General features: G+C 39.8%; 1 long non-coding RNA gene across 4 annotated transcripts; it reads left to right on the top strand.

The window, feature by feature from the left end:
• The first annotated feature begins 238 nt into the window (after nucleotides 1-238).
• On the top strand, nucleotides 239-18,270 carry LOC125292858. 4 transcript variants are annotated; one of them, XR_007193294.1, is made up of 4 exons: nucleotides 239-285; nucleotides 17,142-17,200; nucleotides 17,762-17,852; nucleotides 18,163-18,270. It is a non-coding gene; the product is annotated as an uncharacterized LOC125292858 (long non-coding RNA). The 4 variants fall into 4 exon arrangements; XR_007193293.1 differs by lacking the exon at nucleotides 239-285 and adding an exon at nucleotides 1,450-1,486; XR_007193292.1 differs by lacking the exon at nucleotides 239-285 and adding an exon at nucleotides 3,887-4,040.
• The last annotated feature ends 3,265 nt before the right edge of the window (nucleotides 18,271-21,535 follow it).

The following is a 21,535-nucleotide window of genomic DNA, read 5'->3' on the forward strand; positions in this document are numbered from 1 at the left end:
GACAAAATAAACAAACAGAAATGATAATAATGATTATAAATAAGCAGTGACATGAGTGGAATCATTCACTATTTAAGGAAAGCAATTGTATATAGTGGGTCTTTAGACTAGATTTGATAGCTGCAATTGCTTCGGTTCATATGATGCCTTTGCTTCAATGTTATGGTGCTGAGAAATGTTCAGCAATAACACTGAAAACTGAAGGCCTACTAGTACAGCGCCTATGCCCATTCCTGAAGAATTAGCTCATAGCTCAATGACATGCAAGCCACCTGAACAAAAAAGGTAGGCTTTTATGTTCTGTATTAGGAAAACATGTCACAACCAAACATGATGCTTAGGCCTATCAGCATTCAATAAGCATAATTTAAGCGTGATTGCTTTTATACATATTTTTTAGTCCAACGGATCATAATGGGCATAACACTAACATCTGTTTTGACATAGGATTAAGCCTAGCCTAGCCTAGGCCTATGTTTAATTGAGAAGATTGATGAAAGAAGATGGACGCTATTTTGTGACATGAATTATCATAGGCCTATGAAATCTGCAATTGCTTTACTTCCCAAAACAGTCGTCGTCACGCCCTGACTGTTTTTCAGTTGGAAGGAACAAAGATTGTTGTAGATCTTTGGCTGAAGTAGATTATTAGAGTAGCCTATCTAGTCCTGCAGATGCTGCTGGAATTGTGGCTATTTTACTGTATTAAAAGCAAGTAATACAGTAACATAGCCACAATTCCAGCTAGGCCAAGCTCTGCGTGTTCAGAATGCAGAATGGACGCACTTATTCTATTCTCGTTTCGAATCTTTTACTGTTTATGTCGAATACGGACAGGTGTCGTTGGCATGTTATTGAGGTCAAGGTCCGCTGAATGTGTTATGGCTATTGCTGTGGTCAGACATGATGTAGGCTAGCCTATAATTAGCGCCATCCTTTAGCCGCTTTGCCGCCCTTGCGCGTGCCGCGGCGCGCTGTCGTTGGTATTTTGCTCTGAGCCCAGCGGCAAGCACAAACATCTTTGGGACGTTACCTCCACCAAGAGCAACCCAGCGGCAAGCACACACATCTTTGGGACGTTACCTCAACCCAGAGCAACCCAGCGGCGAGCGCAGCGAATACCGTGTAGCCTACAATGTGATAGCCCCTAGGCTACACACTAATCAAGTCCACAGTTGCGTGTTAAAACTTCCATCTGAAGTAGATACAGCATGGGCGTAGATTTAGGGTGGGACGCTAAGGACTAGTCCTAATCAATATTTTAAGACGACAAAATTGTCCCCACCAATATTTTATTTGTGCTGCTGATCATTCCGAAACAGTGAAACGTCATCATATGATTTGCTGAAAAACAGAGGACGAGAGGGAAGGGTTATCTGACATGCACGCTACAGTAGGCCTACACGCACGGCACGGAGAGTGTCAAAGCACACTACTGTACTTGTTTGCACCGGCAGTCAAGCGAGCGGGTGTGTCAACGACAACGGTAAGTTAGGGCTGTCTGCCAATACATACCCTATCCCAAAAAAGGCCAGAGTAAAACATTGTGATATTCTCTTTGCCCTTCAGCCTGTACATGTTTGTCCCTTTTTGTGGTTTGTAGATCAGCTATGCCACCCAAAAATACGAAGCTTTTTCATTGCAGTCTAGGCAAAATAATTAGCCATACAAACTGCCAACTGGTGACCAGGCTTTCAAATGCGGATTTTACTGTGTAAAATAGCATTAGCTGTTTTTTTAGCTGCCGCACGGACAGTCACATAGGCTATAAGTCACCATCACTGACTGTTAGGCTTAATGGCCTACCAATCTTGCAGTCGCAATAAACAATGGATCCGAGACATTTTCCTGTTTCTATATTCTGTTTATGTAGGCTAATGTATTTGTGAATGTAGCCTGCACAATGCAAAGAAATAAAAGATAAACTGGTGCATTTCCATAGCCTAGAAATGGACATTGCGAAACACTTATCTGCTCTATGATCTCATCCCAGAAAGATTTTCTTTGATTTGTTAGTTTTTTGAACATTTATTTTATCTAATGACATAGCAAATATGATGAATTGAATCCACATATCCTTGCACTGGCGAAACTATTTTTCAGCATTCACGTTCCTCTTAAAGTGACAGGCACTCAATTAGATTTACACACCAAATGTGATGATATAGACAAGTGTAGCCTAATAATTTAAATATCAATATGATGTAATCAAATTACTAAATATGTTTAGCTATTCGTAATCATGCAGATCATAAAATACTTAGCCTAAATAATGATCAATATATATTTATTTTATCAGAAGCACCGGACATTAACCAGGAGGCCCATATGAGAATCACTCTGGTTCCTCTGGTAGCCTGCGGTAGATGACGTGAAAAAAGCTAGAGTCGCCGGAAAGCGTCCCTGATGATCAGACACCCCCCACCAAAAAAAAAAATATATCGGTTCACCTCGGTATCTGCACGATTCACACAAGTCACCCAAACTGACGTGAAAAAAGCGCGAGGCGCCGAAAAGCGCCTGTTTGCATCCCTGGTGCGCAGTGACTTGAGTCAGTATTGTCGTGCTAAATAACCCAATAAAGGAAAGGGATATACATGTTTAAAGTTAATATAATAGTTCTTATAACATTTCATTATTATCCAAACAATGTCACAACACTCACCTGGGGCCTTAGCAAAATCTCAGTCAAGTGTGGAGTCGGTCGGAGTAACAGGTCGAAATATGCAAAGAACAAATCACAATTAAGATCTAGACCTATTCATTCTTGGAATGAATAGGTCTAGATCTTAATTGAAACAACTATCCAATTAAGCTGACTAGACTAATCCTTGACACCCCAAAGTATGCCTTAAATAAAGTAGGCCTAAAATAAAGTAGATAAAATGGAGATCAAATTAAACGAGGTAAAATCGAGATTAAAGTGACTAGCACCACCAGCCGTTACGCTCCAAAACGAAAGTAACTTTTTCCCGCTCTCTTTTTGAACTTGTCTTGTTTTCCCTATGTGTTTTCCTGGGCAGCCTATCACTTGCCAGCCTATATTGCGCATTAGCGCCCTTCTCTGCATTGGAGCGTAACTGCGCTCTGAGCCAAGCGACTTTGAAGTCTAGGTCAGTGGTCTTTTGGCCTTACCTACCTCTGTTGGTTGCTCCCCAGTAGCCTAGGCCTAGTGTGTAGGAGATCTAATGTTAATTCTGAATAATTGTCTATTTAAAATAGAAACATTTACACACATAGCCTAAGCCTACACTGTATTCCCCAACAGTGTTCTAAACTCAATAAAATTGCAGAGCTGTACTCAAAGTATAAGTAAGTATAGTATATATACTTTTTTGATCCCGTGAGGGAAATTTGGTCTCTGCATTTTACCCAATCCGTGAATTAGTGAAACACAGCACACAGTGAACACACAGTGAGGTGAAGCACACATTAGCAGTGAGCTGCCTGCAACCACAGCGGCACTCGGGGAGCAGTGAGGGGTTAGGTGCCTTGCTCAAGGGCACTTCAGCCGTGGCCCACTGGTCAGAGCTCGAACCGGCAACCCTCCGGTTACAAGTCCAGAGTGCTAACCAGTGGGCCACGGCCTACCCCCAACGCTGCCATATTGTTCAGGCACCACAAAAGTTTTAAGTTCACTCAACTAGTTTCCCAGTTATTGATTATTTTGACAAGATTAGCTCTTAGTATATGAGTAGAACTGACCCCCAAACTCATTTCTTTCAAGAGTGGATTGAAATTACGTCTGACGTAATAAAGACGTGCAACTTCATTGGTTAGGTTCATATCAACATGGCAAATAACCTAATAACCTACATAAACCAACATAAACCAATAAAAAAATCGGAAATCCCAATATATGGTGAATGAACTAGTCTACGATCGATTGTGGCAGTTGTAAATTGATACACTTTGACATCGTAGGCCTAAAACTAATTGTTTGCAAGGATTGCTGCGCACCCGGATGTAGGCAGGCAAGCTGCAAGCAATCAGTGATATGATCCATCAATCATCATTAGACTGCAAGCCTCTTCACAAAGGTAAGAACGCGCCTTAATGTAGGTGTACTTTTTTTAATTTATTTGTGTACCGTCTTCCAGCGGGCAGAGGGGTATTCCAGAAAGCAGGTTTACTTGCTTAACTGGGTATGTTAACACAGAGTTAGCGGTAAACCTGGGATTTCAGTTCCAGAACGCTCAAATATGATCAGGCTATGTAAGTAACTATGGTAACATAGGCTCTGAAGTTAACTGGGTATGTAAACCCAGAGTAAACGGTAAACCTGGGATTTCAGTTCCAGAAAGCTCAAAAATGATCAGGCTATGTAAGTAACTATGGTAACATAGGCTCTGAACTTAACCTGCTAGGGGGTAGGTTTTGTTCAGGTTATGTTCAATTATGTTCGGTTATTTCAGTGCATGTTCAACCAGGCCGCTATTTTTACACTTGTCACACAATGACGTTTCATTTTGAACAAGGTCCAATTGAAGAAGAAGCACAAAATCATGTAATATGTATCCGTGGAATTAGCCGTGAGAGGGCGATAAGACCACGACATCACATGATAGCCTATCCATTCTTTTCCAAACGAGTTTTTCAAGAGCGCTAGAGTTTTTCAGCTGAATCCTAAATATAGGCTACTTGAAAAGCATTCTCCATCCCTACATTACGCATGGTGGATTAGAATAGAATAAAATAAATCTTTAATGTAGCCTACACCATATGGACATTTGTGTTTGGCTCACCAGACAGATGGACAAACAACATCAGACACATTGAAGATATAGGCTAATTTAAACAAATACAGTACAAAAAAAGGGAAACATAGCCTATAGAAAATTAAAACATTAGCGGCGCTATCCGTTCAAACTATGGCGAGCCAAACAAATCAAAAGCCTGGCCAACACAGACACCACCCATTCAGTTGCACTTCGCGCTATTGAGTCAAGCTGCACTAACCTAAGACCATCGTCGCTGTCCAATGTTACAACCGCGCTTATCGAAGTTGGCCGACACCACCTATTCAATCTGCGCTAACATAACCAGAGACCATCGCGTGCTGTCCAACAACTGCGCTATCGAGTTGGCCAACACAGACACCGCCTAGTCGAGTTGCGCTAACCAGAGACCATCGCGCGCTGTCCAACAACTGCGCTATCGAGTTGGCCAACTCAGACACCGCCTAGTCAAGTTGCGCTATAACTATCTCGCGCTGCCTAAAATATCAATAACAGGATTGCTTTCAATGTTTCAAAGTTTTCAATGTGTGTAGAAAGTCACATGCTATTCCCATCAAACTGATCACGACTCAGATACTTATTTGAACATGGGATTATTGGGAGATTACTTAAATGATACGGTATTATTATCAATGAAAACAACTCATAATGAATTCACACAGTTTTTAAGTAATAACATACATATGAATTTCATATTACCCTTCCACTTCTCAGTCCTGTTTACCAAATTAATTTAGCCTAAAACTGATTAGTTCCAGTCTTTGAAGTTATGAATGAGTCTAGGCGTTGCTTGGCAACCACTCTGATAGAGGAAATATTTCTTGGTGAAACAATGAATGATTATCTATGAATAAACCATTCAATTTGTCGTTATTGTAACTTTATTTCTTATGACATTTTACTATATGTGTATAGTAACCGTTTTAGAAAAGATTTTGTAATCTTTTTTTATTAATTCATTTCAAACGTTCCAATATGGATAGCCCCGCGCAGCCCAGTTGGATCTCTCGCTATACTTACAACCGGACCCGCGTCACACAGAGCAGGTTGTTTGCGCCACGCCTCTTTTGAGGGGAAAACATTCAATTAGAACAAGCCAAGTGAACCGGTACTGATAGACATGCCGAAAAGTTGCTGTGTGGTTGGGTGTACCAACAACAAAGCTAAGAACCCCTCCCTGAGTTTCTTTTGCCTGCCATGTCCTCAAAAAAAATCCCGACCGAAGAAAATTATGGCTACAAGCCATAAGAAGAGAAGACCGTAACCAAAAGCTGTGGGACCCTGCATCACCACATACTTATGTGTGTGGAGAACACTTCGTAAATGGTAGGTTAATTTATAAAACATAACCTATGCTACTGCTAGTGATGTGTAAATGGCATAGCTAAACAATATAAACTACTCGTTTAAATTAGGCCCATCGTGATGTATTCTTGACACAGCTAGCAGCTAGTGCCATAAGTTACACTTAACTACCATGACTAGACCTAGCTAGCTGACGTTAACGTTTAACGTTACTGCTTGAAGGGTCACAAGTGAACGACCACCTACACCCAGATTATGTGCCCTCGATTTTTCCCCACCGGAGACAGGCTGTTTCTGTGGTGACAAAAGTTAAACGTTTCCGAAGTGCCATCAAACGTGCAGCCCAGGGACCAAAGAAGAGTGTTAAGCAGAAAAACAGTGGGCTAACATCATGTGACGGCAGTGTCTTGGTGGCGGTGTCTCTTTCATCCGATGCACCTGGGGAACCCGAATGCAGTGATGGTGATGGCGTGAATAAAACTGGTTTCGCGAAGCCCCTGGTGGAGAGCGAGAGGGCACAAATGATGGGGAGATCGACCTTTTAAGACGAGAGAGAGACCAGGCCAGAGATGAGTGCCAGAACATCACCCGAGAACGCTTAAGTGCCCGAGCTGTGGAGGGAGACGACCATAAATGCAAAGCTATGACAGGTCTCAGCTGGACAGTGTTTGTGTGTTTACACGATTTTTTACTCCAGTTTATAAAAGGAAGAAGCTTTAAAGTGCCTACACAAGACCAACTATTTATAACATTGCTCAAACTTTGACAAAACCCATCAATCTCCCTTCTCTGTCATGTCCTGAATATGAAAACCTCGACCGTGACTGACATGCTAACCAGATGGATCAATATCATGCATTCCAAAATAACATTTCTCATTCATTGGCCAGACAGGGAATGTATCTTTACTGCAATGCCTCCTGTTATGAAAGTGAAATTCCCACAGCTAACATCCATCTGTTTTGAGATACGCATCGAATATTCAAGGATAGATAGATAGATAGATACTTTATTGATCCCCAGGGGAAATTCAAGAAGGCAAGGTAAATACAAATATTGTGAACAGTATTTCAGTTTTATTGATTGTTAAACAATGCACCATAATTTTACTGATTGATTTGTAATGAAAAACTTTTTTTATTTTATTTTTACTTCTACACAGAGCAAAGACGTACTCTCACTACAAGAAGTGGACTACGGTGAAGTACTTCATTGCTTGTAACCCAGCTGGGAGTGTCACGTTTTTATCGAAGGGATGGGGTGGCAGAGCATCTGATGTCAACATTCCAGGCACAGGCAACACTGGTACATGCAACTTTGTTGTATCCCAGGCGGACACAGGCTTCCAACTTAAAAAGTACTGCCCCAACATGTGAGCAGGTTTCTCCAAGTCTGAAAAAGGAATCATAATTAGGTTTATTAATTAAATTATATAATATTATAATATTCGCCCTTAGGCTTTTTACCTCTACAAAGACCCCAAACTGCTCTTTCCCTATCACTCTTCCTCTTATCACTCACCCTGCCATGCAGTCACAATGGGCGGCAAGGATATTATCACTTCTGACAGCAACCCAGGTGTTGTGACACTTTTCAGTAACTTTATAAGATGGCTTGACTTGGGTCTTAAAGATGGTGCAATCTGATTCATCAGGTTTATTATGATAGATTGTCTGCACCCATCCATCAGTGAAAAATATGTGTGCCTCAAGAGATCTAAAATTCTTCATTCTGCTTGCTGTGTAAATTAGTAGTCTAGGCTAAGACTGGTAAGTTTGTTATGCTAGCTGCACCTTAATCCAGGTGGGTTAGGCTTTGCTGGCAAATAAATATTAGCCTAGATATTATATTGTTCATTAGTCTTCAAAAGACAAACAACTAACGTTACACCAAAAATGAATCAGACCAAAGAAAACACTTATCGACTATGACAGAAATGATCATATCTATCATATAAAATTATCATATTATTATATCTAACTAACATACTTTACATCTGAGCCTGTGAACTACACTACATTAAAATTCAAATATGAAGGCAAAAATACAGGAAAACAATTTAGTTACTTACCTGGAGACTCGATGAGATACGTGTAAATGTCCGGGTATGACACTTCTGGCCACTGAGTGGGGTTGTTGCACCACTTCGTACTCGGGAGACTGAAGGGACATGTTTCTATATTGATTGAATTAAGCTTTTGTAGGTATCTTTCACGGTCAACGACCGGCAAAGTGGTTATGTGTTGAGTGGTCATATTGATTTGTAGTATTTTTTTGTTATTATTTACTCCTGCGATTTCTGTACGAATTACGTTTATTGACCCTAATTTGCATTGGAGTTAATGAGAGGGGTTGTTTGTTTTCCCCCCAAAAGGGGCGGGAACGTTTGTCACGAGTCAAGTTCCCGGATGTGCCGGTCTAACGTATGTTGAAACATTCCAATGTGGATAGCGCCACGCCGCCCAAACGTTCCAATGTGGATAGCGGCGCGCCACCCAGTTGGATCTCTCTCAATGTTCAAACGTTCTAATATGGATAGCGCTGCGCCGCCCAGTTAGATCTCTCGCTATGTTCAGCTAGATGGGTGGTGTCCTGTTTTGCATAAACTTAGTTTGAACGGATAGCGCCGCGCTGCCCAATTGGGTCGCTAGCGCTGTCCAGCTGGATGGGTGGTGTCCTTTTTTGCTTAAGCTTTTGAATTGTTTGGCCTCCCATACCCTCCGACGTTCGAACACTGTAGTTCCAACAACGTTGTTGATGATGCAGCGATAGATATCATTGGTGGAAACAGTGGCAACGTGTAATACCCCACCCCCTAGAAATTCTCTGCCACAGCCTATGTTGACATTTTTCTCTTTTAAATCGAGTGATTAATGCTGGCATTGTCATTATCATCTGCAAAAATCTAAACCTATTAATTGCAAGTAGGCCTATTAACGTTTTTCATGTGACGTATTCTTTGTTTACATCCAGCTGGTAGGCAAGGGACAAGTTGAACCCATTGAACATCGTTGTCTGCAGCTGCCTCTCTGTAGGCTACATCTCTGTATTTCAGCAATGTCAACATTTCAGGCATCAATAAAGGTGATGATGAAACGTTATCCCATTGTTCAATATTTGATAGCCTGTCACATGAACGTTGTTTCGCTAAAATCGCCCTGATTTGGTGCATTGATCTGTATCGATAACGTTATGGGAGAACCTGCATGTAGCCTAATGGTAGCCCTTTTTTTTCTCTGTTCAAAACTCGGTTTACCACGAAGGCGATAGACTTTCTTAGAAGCTGTGAAATTTGACCAGAAAGGAACATGTCTTCCTTTTGAAAGCTGACACAAAATCAAACAATATTTGATCATTTAACTTCAACTGAACAGCGACAGGTTTTGGTAGGCAGTAGACTCAGCAGACGTTAACGGTAGCCTACTGTTATAGCCAGCGTCAGTCAGCATCATGTTACATTAATGGCGTTAGTCATGAATCCTGTAACATATTATATCATATAACAGCGATGGTTTATTCGAAGACGATCTGCATGGATATATAACCACCCAAAAAACTCAGAATGTGAGTGATAAAGTTCATTAATTGTATGAAACTTTTTATTAGTTATCCATTGCAGCATCGCCTATATAGGCTGTTATGCTAGCTCAGCCTTATATATGTTGTTATTTTGGTCATGTGGACTTGATTAAACGGGTAAAGATAATTCATAAACTGCTTATTTTTTTACATGACTGAAGCAGTAGCCTAGGTTCAACAGTGGTGTTTGGGGTTGCTGTGTTAAGTTGTTGTGTGTGATCGCTAAACAATTAGGATCAAATCAGTTTATTTTGACATACGGAGTTAGCCTAAGTGACCTGTAAAGTTAACCTATAGCGATAAGCCTATTCTGTTTTCATTTATTAGCATTTGTTGTGATTATATAATCAAATGACACTCATGATAACTTGAAATAGAAGGACAGAAGATAGGTGATTGATGTCCACAAGCACTAATTTCACGAGACAAATTAGAACAAACTGTTCGGTAAAAATAATCTTGCCATGTTTAAAATGCTGCACTTTTTCCCTTCATAGCCTATCTCTGGCAATTCATTTTTGGATGACTGTAGATAGTTGTATTTTAGCCTACGTCTTCGTAGCTAATAGGCTACACCATTAGGCTATCTTGAGAATAAAAGACTTCACAGCTGCTAACGATCATCGTCCACAACCACGAGGATAGGTAGGCTAAACGGTCGTTCGTCGCCTTTTTGCTTCTTATTGTAAAACCAACTGTTAGGGCCTACACAAGTGGTCGGCATCCCGGTCAATATTTGATATTAAAATTTCAATTTTGAAGCTATTTGTAACTATGTGTGCCTATGCAACCCGACTGTTGTAGGCTTGCCTACGACTCTCTGCAGTGCCTTGCCTACCATTCTTGCCTACCACTCTAGTTCTAAACAAACGGTCACATGACATTATGACGTAGGTGCAAAACCTTAATATAAAACATTTTACTGAAGCCGACCAATATGTGCCATTATTTGTGTTAAATATCTATGTTGGAAAAAATATATAGCCTGGACGAATGTCTGGTATCGCAAAAGTTATCAATTGTCTCGTGGCTTAACGGCAACGTATCAGTGCACTACGCGCTCGGCCGGAGTTCGCATCCTGTCTCTTTTTTTCATCTCTGAGTAAGAGTAGACCTACGATACACAGTAGGTTTTGACCATACATATAGTTACTCTACATCGAGAGACCATAGGTACAAGACATCAGTCAAAAACAATTTAATCTACGTGTCACACTAGTTCACCTGCAGGTAGCGAGAAGCAAGAGGACAAAATCGAACCTATAACGTTGGGATAATAAGTCATCTGCTTTAGCCACTACACCATTTATCACTACTGTTATGAGGGTCTGGGAAGATTATAAGGATAGATCAATCATTGAGTCACGAGATAAACATCCACTTCGCAATTTTTGGTTAGGCGGTTGTGATTTTTGGTTGGGCGCTCCGGACACCAATAGGAACTACCAAGGAACGACACAAGTGAGACTGCCTAAGGGCAGTAGTTCAAACGACCAAACTTTGCGTCCTTGTTTGCGATTGAGAGTTCGAACTACCCTTTCTAGAAACGCCAAATCCAAGAACGATGGAGCGAACTACCAAGGTTGCGACGCAAGTTAGCAAACGATGCTTTCTAGAAACGACCCCCAGCTTGTTGTTGCACTGGAAACTGGACAAACAGTATGGTTTAGCATTACCAAAGATCCTTTATCAACCGTTTCTGGTGTGGCCTACTTTGGCCGCGCAGGTTAGACACCAAAGCAACGTTTCATAAGTTGGAATTCAAACACATGACACGCACAAACAGGCAGCGCAGTTTTAAACATTTTATTAGTAGCCTACCTAGCTGCCATAAGCTATATGGTTCGCATTAGCTGCTAGATGTAATGCAAAGTAACACTGCAGGGTAATTCTTCAACTATGATACTTTTCTTGTCCTTATATATTATAATAAATTAAATATTTACTACTTTTTTGTTTTTGGTGGTGGAAATGACATGGTGACGTGGTGGAAATGACATTGCCCTAAAAACAAAGTTTATTTGCTTCATAGTAGGCCTACTAAAGTTCTAGTAGAAAAAAACCCCATCATAATTACATAACATATGGCAGGGACGCATGTTTTTGTTTTAAATCTTAATGCTTTTAAATCTTAAATTTGTCTATGTATGTCATTATGTCATCTCCATCACACTTTGTCATTTCCATCACAACACATATTTTAAGTTAAACATGTAAAAATAATACAACATGCATTTCTGGAAAATTAATACATTTAATATTTTGTCTGATATGTGTAATATTTAATAAAATACGTTTGGAACAGTAGATGTTATTTTTGCTTGAAAACACACGTTTTGTTGTGTTTTGGAAACGTGTGATTGGGCAGTCGTGGCCTACTGGTTAGGGCTTCGGACTTGTAACCGGAGGGTTGCTGGTTCGAACCCCGACCAGTAGGAATGGCTGAAGTTCCCTTGAGCAAAGGGGTATTCCAGAAAGGAGGTTTAACAAACACTGAGATAAAACTTGTGAACCTGTGGCGACTAAACCCGAGCTGTCGGTTCCAAAACACCGGTTACCAGTTAGTTCAATCAACCCTGTGTTAGATAACCTAGAGTTGTGCGCGTTCACGGCGAACTTATAAAGGCATCATCTATTGAGAGTCGAAACAATGAGTGAAACCGGCGAAACGAAGAGTACCGTATTTTTCAGAGGCGGAGTATAGTCGAGGCTTACGAGGAGAGAACTTTAATAACAAAAAAAAGAGCAATACTTAAGCGCCAAGGCCCGGAGACCTTGCTTGGCAGAGAATAGCCTAACTGACCGTGTAAATGCGTACGTTTAGGATAGCCTATTTAATGTCAAAAGCACAATTAAATAATTCACTGGACATCACGTATTGTATTGACTGCTTTGAATGATGCTTTCTTAAACTAGCCTACCTTATCACAGATTGAGTGGGCCATAGAATTCTTTGAGAATCTCAAATGTAATTTTCTATTTTAACACGGGTTCTGCAGCTGTGGGCCAAGTTAAACTTTTGCGCTCCATCATCGGAAGGGTGAATGTCGGAAGGCATGGGTAGCCTATTGGGCACATTTGGAAAATTTAATAAAGTGATGCTGACCTGCCAGTTGGTGAAACTACACATTAATGATCCTCGTGGGTTTGTGTCCAGGAAAACGAATGAAGTTGCGCAGGGACTGCTTTAGCGCATAAAGGCAATTAAACTTTACGCACCTAATCGACAGCTTGCCGATATGCGTCTGCAACACTACAAAACTCCCAGTCGGAGAGCGTGTGTAGCCTATTAAAAAAATATTTTATCCCAAATGCCATCAGCATTCTTAACCAAACTTAGTGACAACATGCATACCTGGCTGAGCTGTACAGCTATATTTAAACTTATTTATCAATTTTCTATAGGCTATGTTTCCCCTTTTTTGTACTGTACTTGTTTTAATTATATCTTCAATGTGTCTGAGATGTTGTTTGTCCATCTGTCTGGTGAGCCAAACACAAATGTCCACTATGGTGTAGGCTACATTAAAGATTTATTTTATTCTATTCTAATCCACCATGCTGCTTTTCAAGTAGCCTATATTTAGGATTCAGCTAGTGTTAATTTTGTCACCTATTTTTAATTTAGTCATAGTCTTAGTCTTGTGACGAAATGTCCTTTTTAGTCTTTGTCATATTTAGTCATTCAAATATCATTTTTGTTAGTCAAGTTTTAGTCGACTAAAAGTCTCGTCATTTTAGTCTAGTTTTAGTCAAAAGAAAACTAAAGGTATCTTAGTCTTAGTCAGTTTTAGTCAACACATTTTAGTCTTTTTTTTTTAAAACAAATTATTTCTGATTACCATTTGAGTCAAATAGTGTTTCACACATCTCAATTTTCCAACAATATTGTGTGTCCACAGGGCTACTCGTCTGTTATAATTACTCATTCTGATTTTTTGTCAGTCCGTATGTTTACATGCACAGGTAAGTCGAGCTACAGTTATAGCTCGGCTGGGATTTGACCATAGACAGTAAAAGATTTGACTGGACCACTTTCATATTAAGTAGACCAGTGTTTCTCAAAGTGTGGTCGGGGGATCACCAAGTGGTCCCGAAAGCAGACGTGGTAAAAATATAATATAGATGAGTTGTTTGCCAAATAACTTGTAGTTAAATCCAAACAGTTCTGCAACACTGTCTATGTAAGATATGCCAGTTTAAATCATACAGAATGAATCCTCTGACACAATAAGCAAAGTGCAAAAGACAATAAGCAAGGTGGTTCAGTGAGTAGGCCTATAGACTAATTATAGGCTACTGTTGAAGTAGGTCTAATCTTTTTTTTTGTTTAGCTAGGGTTAGTTAAGTGGTCCTGAAACTGAAATAGTTTGAGAAACACTGTCGTAGGGCCAATGTATTAATGTTTTACTCCGCCTAAGCTAGATGGCTTATATGCTACCAAACACAACACATTCCCCAAACAGACTCTCCATCTTAGCCATAGCTAACTTGCTAGCTTAACTTTCTATATTAGCTTACTTGCTAGCAAACTTTGCATCATCAGTCTAACTAGATGAATAGTTGACATTACATGCTGAACATTTTTCGTATGGACATTCTGGGGGATGTTAATTTGTATGAGAGAAGGCCAACTTCTGGGTATGTAGCAGTGGCATAAAGCTTAGGTAGTTAGCTTGCTAACTCTGGCAGAAATCTCCAGTGTTCTTGTTCCATGTAGTTTTCGCGGTTGCAGCCACAGGGTTGCAGCAGCAGCACGTAGACTAGCCTACAGGAAAGCTGTTTGCGTATGAACTCATTCGAATATTTTGAAAACGTAACAGCTAGATATTCTGTCTTCTCATTTTGTAGACGAACATGAAGGGAGATTTGATCTTAGTTTTTATTTCATGCAAAACATTTTAGTCTCTGTCTTTTTTCGGTCAACAATAATGCATCTTAAGATAGTCTTAGTCAGTATTTCAGGACATTACTGACGCCTGGCCATCGCCTCGCCTTAGTCATGAAAAAAAGGTCGCTTGATCTAACATATTTCCTCTCGTCTCGTCTGACGAAATTAACACTAGATTCAGCTGAAAAACTCTAGCGCTCTTGAAAAACTTGTTTGGAAAAGAATGGATAGGCTATCATGTGATGTCGTGGTCTTATCGCCCTCTCACGGTGAATTGCACGGATGAATATTACATGATTTTGTGCTTCTTTGTCAATCGGACCTTCGTCAAAATGAAACGCCATTGTGTGACAAGTGTAAAAATAGCGGCCTGATTGAACATGCACTGAAATAACCGAACATAAACTGAACAAAACCTACCCCCTACCAGGTTAAGTTCAGAGCCTATGTTACCATAGTTACTTACATAGCCTGATCATATTTGAGCGTTCTGGAACTGAAATCCCAGGTTTACCGCTAACTCTGTGTTAACATACCCAGTTAAGCCAGTAAACCTGCTTTCTGGAATACCCCTCAGGGCACCTAACCCCTCACTGCTCCCCGAGCGTGGTTGTAGCAGGCAGCTCACTGCATCGCAGGGCCGTAGTCACCATAGACGTGTCCCCCCCAATATTCAGATGTGACCAAAATGACCACCCCCAATATTCAGACATACAAAGAAATAAAGAAAAAAACGCTATAGGCTACTACAGGAAACCAACAAGTCCCGCTATCTGAAATGCAATCAAACGTAAATAACACATGGTTTCAGAGAGTACACTGTGAGTGGTTTGTCCTGGAGGTTTTGCGTTTATCGTTTGAGGCGTGCGCTATCAAAAGCTTCCTGCACCCTACTGCGGTGCAGGCTGTCAACAATATCGCAAAAGAGACCGGTACAATTCTCACAAAACTTGTTGGAAAGGTGTAGCACTTTCATTTTTGAAGCTGATCAGACTCAAAGGTAACTTTGAAGCATTTTCCATATTGTAGCCTATTTTCTCGCAATGATAGCGAAAGTGAAACGTAGTGTCCTTTCATTTGAATTTGTGCGTGCCTGTGTCATTCATTTCTTTCACATGTCTTACAACATAAATAATGCATTCATATGCTAGTAATAAGCCTAATGTCAGAAATGAGCCGGTTTATAAGCCTCTTAGAAATGGCTGTTGCATCTTGCATGTTACATTTAGATGCACACTCAATCGCGCATCCATGCAGGCAAAACGTAGCACTCAAATGTGGCGACGGCACAAAAGTTGAAAAAACGTTTACAATGGTGGTGATAGCCTACAGTTAATGTGAATCGCGAACATTAACCAAAGAAAGGAATTTCCACCTCCATTCACCAAATAAAGGCTGTGTTTCTACATTTTAACACAAAACGTAATTTCTGTCAGAAACCAGCCTATAATGCATAGGGTAACTTGAGGTGAGTCAGACAGAAAAGGGACCTGTCTTAGTAGCCTATTTTGAATCCCATCCCTTTCAAACAACCTTAAAATTGTGTGATTATCCGCCAGAATAATAAAATCAAAATACAAAATATGACTGGGCTAGGTCCAAACCTATGAGTAAGCATTCAGTGTAATAGAGGTTATCAAAGATACTCTAGTTTGTATTTTCTTTTAAAATATACATTTTGGAGACAAATGGAGTCATACCACAGGTCTATATCCAGGGATGGATTATTGAATGGACCTACTGGGCCCAAGAGCTCAGGGGGCCCTGAAGCCTAAGACTGTGTGAACTTGCTTCTCCACCCTTCTCTTCTATTTCCACAAAACTCACAAGTCAATATAAAGGGTCTTTTTTTTTTTTAAAAGTCTTCCGGGGAAGTATGCCCCCGGGCCCCCCTAACAGGGGAGGTTTTTTTGCATCTATGCCCAGGGGTTCATAATCCATCCGTGCCTATGTCCGCCAAAAGTTTGGTATATCCTAATTGACTGACTTAACTAATGACTTGTTTGTGATTTTAATCATATTTTTGCATGGCAGGAAATGTATTGAAATTCTGTTATTGAAATTCACACCGCACCACAGATTTGGTCCCCCCCAATGTTGACATCATGGCTACGGCCTTGCTGCATCGGGATTAGTGTGTGCTTCACCTCACTATGTGTTCACTGTGCTCTGAGTGTGTTTCACTAATTCACGGATTGGGATAAATGCAGATAAAAATTTTCCTCACGGGATCAAAAGAGTATATATACTTATATACTTATACTGGAAATGACAGTTAGACTTTTGGAATAAAATGTCAAAAATATATATTATTCATCATATTATATTATATTATATATGAAATCTTTACAGCCACTATTAGGGCAAGTTTATAGAAAGAGAAGATAATTAAACCATGCAAAAATATTTTTACTAAAAGATGTTACATTTTCTGAAAAATACTAGGTCAAAGAGTACCATAGTTGAAGAATATAAGACATAATAGCATATGTCTTATATTAACGTCAATTCCAGTTTTGCTGATTCTGATAGGCCTGCCTATACAGAGAGAGATGAAGAGACTGTCTGACTGACTTTTGTGCAAAAAAGTAAAATAATAATACTGTTTATAATATTTTTCCCCTCAGGACCAGATGGCTGTGTGACATGTTTTCAGTTCTGTGCAAGGAACCACCATCACACCATGGTAAGTGATAACTTACTTGTCCTCCATTTACTAGTGTCACAATGTAGCCAACGTGTAGCCTATATTATTATAAGTTATAGTGATATTTTGTAAGCATTTATTTACCAATGAGAATAGCCTAGCCTAATGTTATCCATTTGCATCTCTCCACAGGGATACACAAAGGCTAGGGTTGAGTGATGTTTTTGTATCAAAGAAGGGATGACACCTTAGACTTATTTTATGTGGCATTTGGCTATGCAGGTCATGTGATGCCTCTTCCAAGACACAAGCTCAGTTACTTTGCCATTATTAGTTAAATCACAGTCAGTTTTCAAGGGTCAGCCCATTACCATGCATACACCACTCATGCATTTGCTCATTCCAGTCTATTAATGCACTGAACATTCGTCTCTCACGATTTCATAGAGAGACAGAGCCGGAGGTTGCATATCAGGAGCGTGAAAGAGTTCATCTTGTATTTACATGTCACCTGTACTATAGTCTTATTTAATATATGCATAGGATTAATATTCTGCTGATTTGTCTTCCCATTACCCCACAATCCCTCTGTCTTTCTAGGAAGACGTCAATGTCAACAGCAGAAGGAAAATTACTCTGCAGGCCCTTCCCATCTTCCTGTGGGAAGATGGATTTCTTTAAGACCTGGAATGTAAGTTTTTGATTAAATTGTGTGTCCTCTTTCACTCTTTCTTCTTTTTTTACTTTGTCTTCTCTATATATCTCTATTTCTATTCAGCCCCCTCTGATACTACCTTGCAGCCAAAAGACAACAACCACAACCGTCTTCCTAGCCACCAGAATAGCAATTAAATCAGACTGCAGTAATTCACCAAGAATGACATATTTGGGAATTTTACCTGAACTTTTCATTCACTGGTATTTCATATTATATTAAATACACATGTTGTGTTTTTCATTGACTACTCTACTCATTAACTAATCACTGTCATGTTCTTCAGGCAGAAGAAATTGACCTGCCAGACTTCTCGGATGAAGCTGTAGCTATTCTCACTGTCTCGGGTGATACAGACTCCTTTGTGAAGTTTGGTCCTGCTATCCATTCTATAGTTCTTGACAAAGGAGATATTGTTGACATATTTTACCAATTTTGTGATATAACAGAGTAAACAGAGAAATAAGAGGGGCACATATAATAATGAAAAAAAAAAAAAATTCGTTAATTGTTTTGATATTTGGCGTTAATTTTGCTATTTGGCTTAATTTGTGCACTTCATCTCGATTATCCAAAGCAATTGTCCTACACATTTAAGTTCATTCAAAAAATTATAATGGGTTTGGAAGACCTGAAGCGTTTACCTCCTAGACTGCTGCTTAGCCTTAAACATAAATAGCTGATGATGGATGAGTAAGCAGTCTGTTTTCCAAATCTCATGGTTGGTACTGCCAGCATGTTAATACTCAAGCAAGCAATGGAGCTTTTCGCTTTTATTTATGTTGGCCTATTATTTTGTTATTTGAGTATTATTACCTTTGTTGAAGTGGTAAAAGGTTGTTATTTATTTGATTTTCTGTATTAACCACATTGCTGGGGATCTTGTTATGTTAGAATTCTAATGGAATTCTTAAATAAATGGAATCTGCATTGAAATTGTCTTTTGTGTAGTTTTTTATTTGAATCATACAAATAAAATATTTTTGATTTTGAGGTAAATAGTAAACCTAAACAGTCAAAAAATGTGTTTCAATAGAGTGAAGTCAACTTAAAAATATAAGAGACTGAAGTGACAGTGTTAAGGTCTGAGAAACTGAATGAGTCTTGGTGATAACATGAATATATTATTAGGAGTGATAACTTAAAAACATTAACTCCATTTCCAGTGTCAATTTTGTTAGTTTTAACAATGATTTCAAAATGATCAGGTTCATTGAACTTATCAATGATTTAAGTAGTGATAATGTTTGTTTGTCAAATTATTATGACCGCCGCGCAGCGAAGCGGCGGTCATATAGGTTTAGTCAGATTTTTTTATTTATTTATTTTTTTTAAATTAATTAATTAATTAAAAAAAAAATTTTTTTTTTCTTTTCGCATGCCCAAATTTCCGTCAATGATTGGGACACTGAAAGGGTACACGAAACTTGGTGGACATGTAACCCCACATGGATAGCATGGAACCATCGTTTTTCGTTTTGATCTGTAGCCCCCTGCTGAATTGGACCCCCGAAAGGAGGGTAGGGCAGACACAGTTTTCTGTGAATATCTCGAAAACCATAGGGTTTAGGAGGACCATTTTTTTTTTGTATGTTGATCTCAAGGGACCATGTCAACCCATTCCATAACCACTCATTTCATGTATAGCGCCACCTAGTTAAACACAAAAAAGTAAAAATGAGGTGGTGTAATTGAAGGTATCTGTGACCTAACATAGTCAAAACTGCACGGAATTGGAAGTGTAGGATCATTATGACACCCTCTGTATGCACGCCAAGTTTTGTGGAATTCCGTTCATGGGGGGCCACACAATAAATTAATTTATGTTACTATACACCAACTGGCCTGTAGGTGGCCGGAGACAGTTTTCTGTGAATATCTCGAGAACCGTGGGCCCTAGGAGGAGGTCCACTTTTTTTTTGTTGTTGGTCTTAAGGGGGCAGGTCAACCCATCCCATTACCACTTATTTCATGTATAGCGCCACCTAGTTAAAAATTAAAAAGCAAAAAATTAGGTGTTTTCATCTCAATATCTCTGGCTGACAAGGTCAAAACTGCACGAAATTAAAAGTGTAGGATCATTATGACACCCTCTGAATGCATGCCAAGTTTTGTGTACTTTCGTTCATGGGGGCCTTACAATAAAATAATTTATGTGTACATTTAGTGACGTACACCAACAAGGATTCCCGGGACACTGAAAGACCGGGTACACAAAACTTGGTGGGCATGTACCCCCACATGGATAGCATGGAACCGTCATTTTTCGTTTTCATCTGCAGCCCCCCGCTGGACTGGACCTTAAAGGAGGGTAGGGCAGACACAGTTCTCTGTGAATCTTTTATGGTATGTTGGTCTCAAGGGCCCACATCAACCTGGCTCATAATCACTCATTTGTGATTTGCCCCCGGTAAAAAATGAAAATGCAATATTATTCTGCTTTAATCGCCCCTATCTTCAGTTAAGATGTTCAGAACTGCACCAAATTTTATGTGTATGATTGACCTGGCATTCTCTGGGGGTCTGGGGGTATGCCAAGTTTAAGTAGAATTTCATCCATGGGGGGGCCAAAAAAATTAGGTTATGTGTACATTTAGTGACTGTACACTCATTGGCCTGTAAATGGCGGTGCACACATATAAACATGCACACACACAGGCACCCACATACTATCGGTATTAGAGCGGCCGATACATAATTACAAATTCAGTAGGATCAAAAGAAAGCCAAAATATTTCATCATCATCATGGCTGCATTTTCAGTATTGGCGATAAGTAGTCGTTTGTCCACTAGATGGCGATCGTTGCAGTGAGGCGTAATTTTGTTGGAAGTTAAAAGTGGGTTGAAAAATAATGGACACTTCCTACAAGGACTGTAATTTACCGCAGCGAACATCTAATAAGGATAGGACGATGTTCACATGAAGTGTAAGTGAGGATGAAGTGAGGATGTTTATCGGACATGCTTGGTTTTACTGCAGATGCGTTAATCTTGTAATATCAATAAGGACCTAGGTAATGTTACCGTTAGCGTTGGTTGAGTGATGGAGGCCCATTTGATTGATTGCATTTGTAGAAAACTATAAATGCGGTTATACCAAGCAAATTGATAGCAGCACTGTTTGTATCTTTCGACTGTCATTTATTGCACGTGCTCTGAAATCATTCTGTGCAATGGAAGATTTACCAACGTTAAACCGGTCTGATACAGTTTTGCCTATACATGCGTGAGACTGAGACGCATGTTTATTTAGTTTTAAGTGCGTGCAGGGTGTGAGAGGGGAATCGATGTGCTTTGATTCCAGCTTGGTAGTTGTAGTCTGTGAAATTAAAAAGCACGTGTGTGTGAAGTATCCAAACAATGACACCTTCATTTCATTATGGCTGCTTTAGCAACACACCTTAAGCTACTGTGTAGTGGGTCCCATTTAGAAGTGGCTACTTCATTCGCTTTCCTTGACTCATGGAGCTGCATGAATGTTATTACAACTTTTCGCCCACGATATGGCAGTTTAAGTCCGCTTTGATACTGTAAATCGTAAGCCATTGGTTTCCAAAGGAGATTTTATTTGTGTAAGCCAGCATAGCCTATTGACAATTTATGTTGTAAATAGGCCTACCTTATAATCCTACCTGTAGCTTAGGGAAGCTAACAGCTT

This window comes from Alosa alosa, chromosome 1 (genome assembly GCF_017589495.1).
Source record: "Alosa alosa isolate M-15738 ecotype Scorff River chromosome 1, AALO_Geno_1.1, whole genome shotgun sequence".
NCBI classification, from domain to species: domain Eukaryota; kingdom Metazoa; phylum Chordata; class Actinopteri; order Clupeiformes; family Clupeidae; genus Alosa; species Alosa alosa.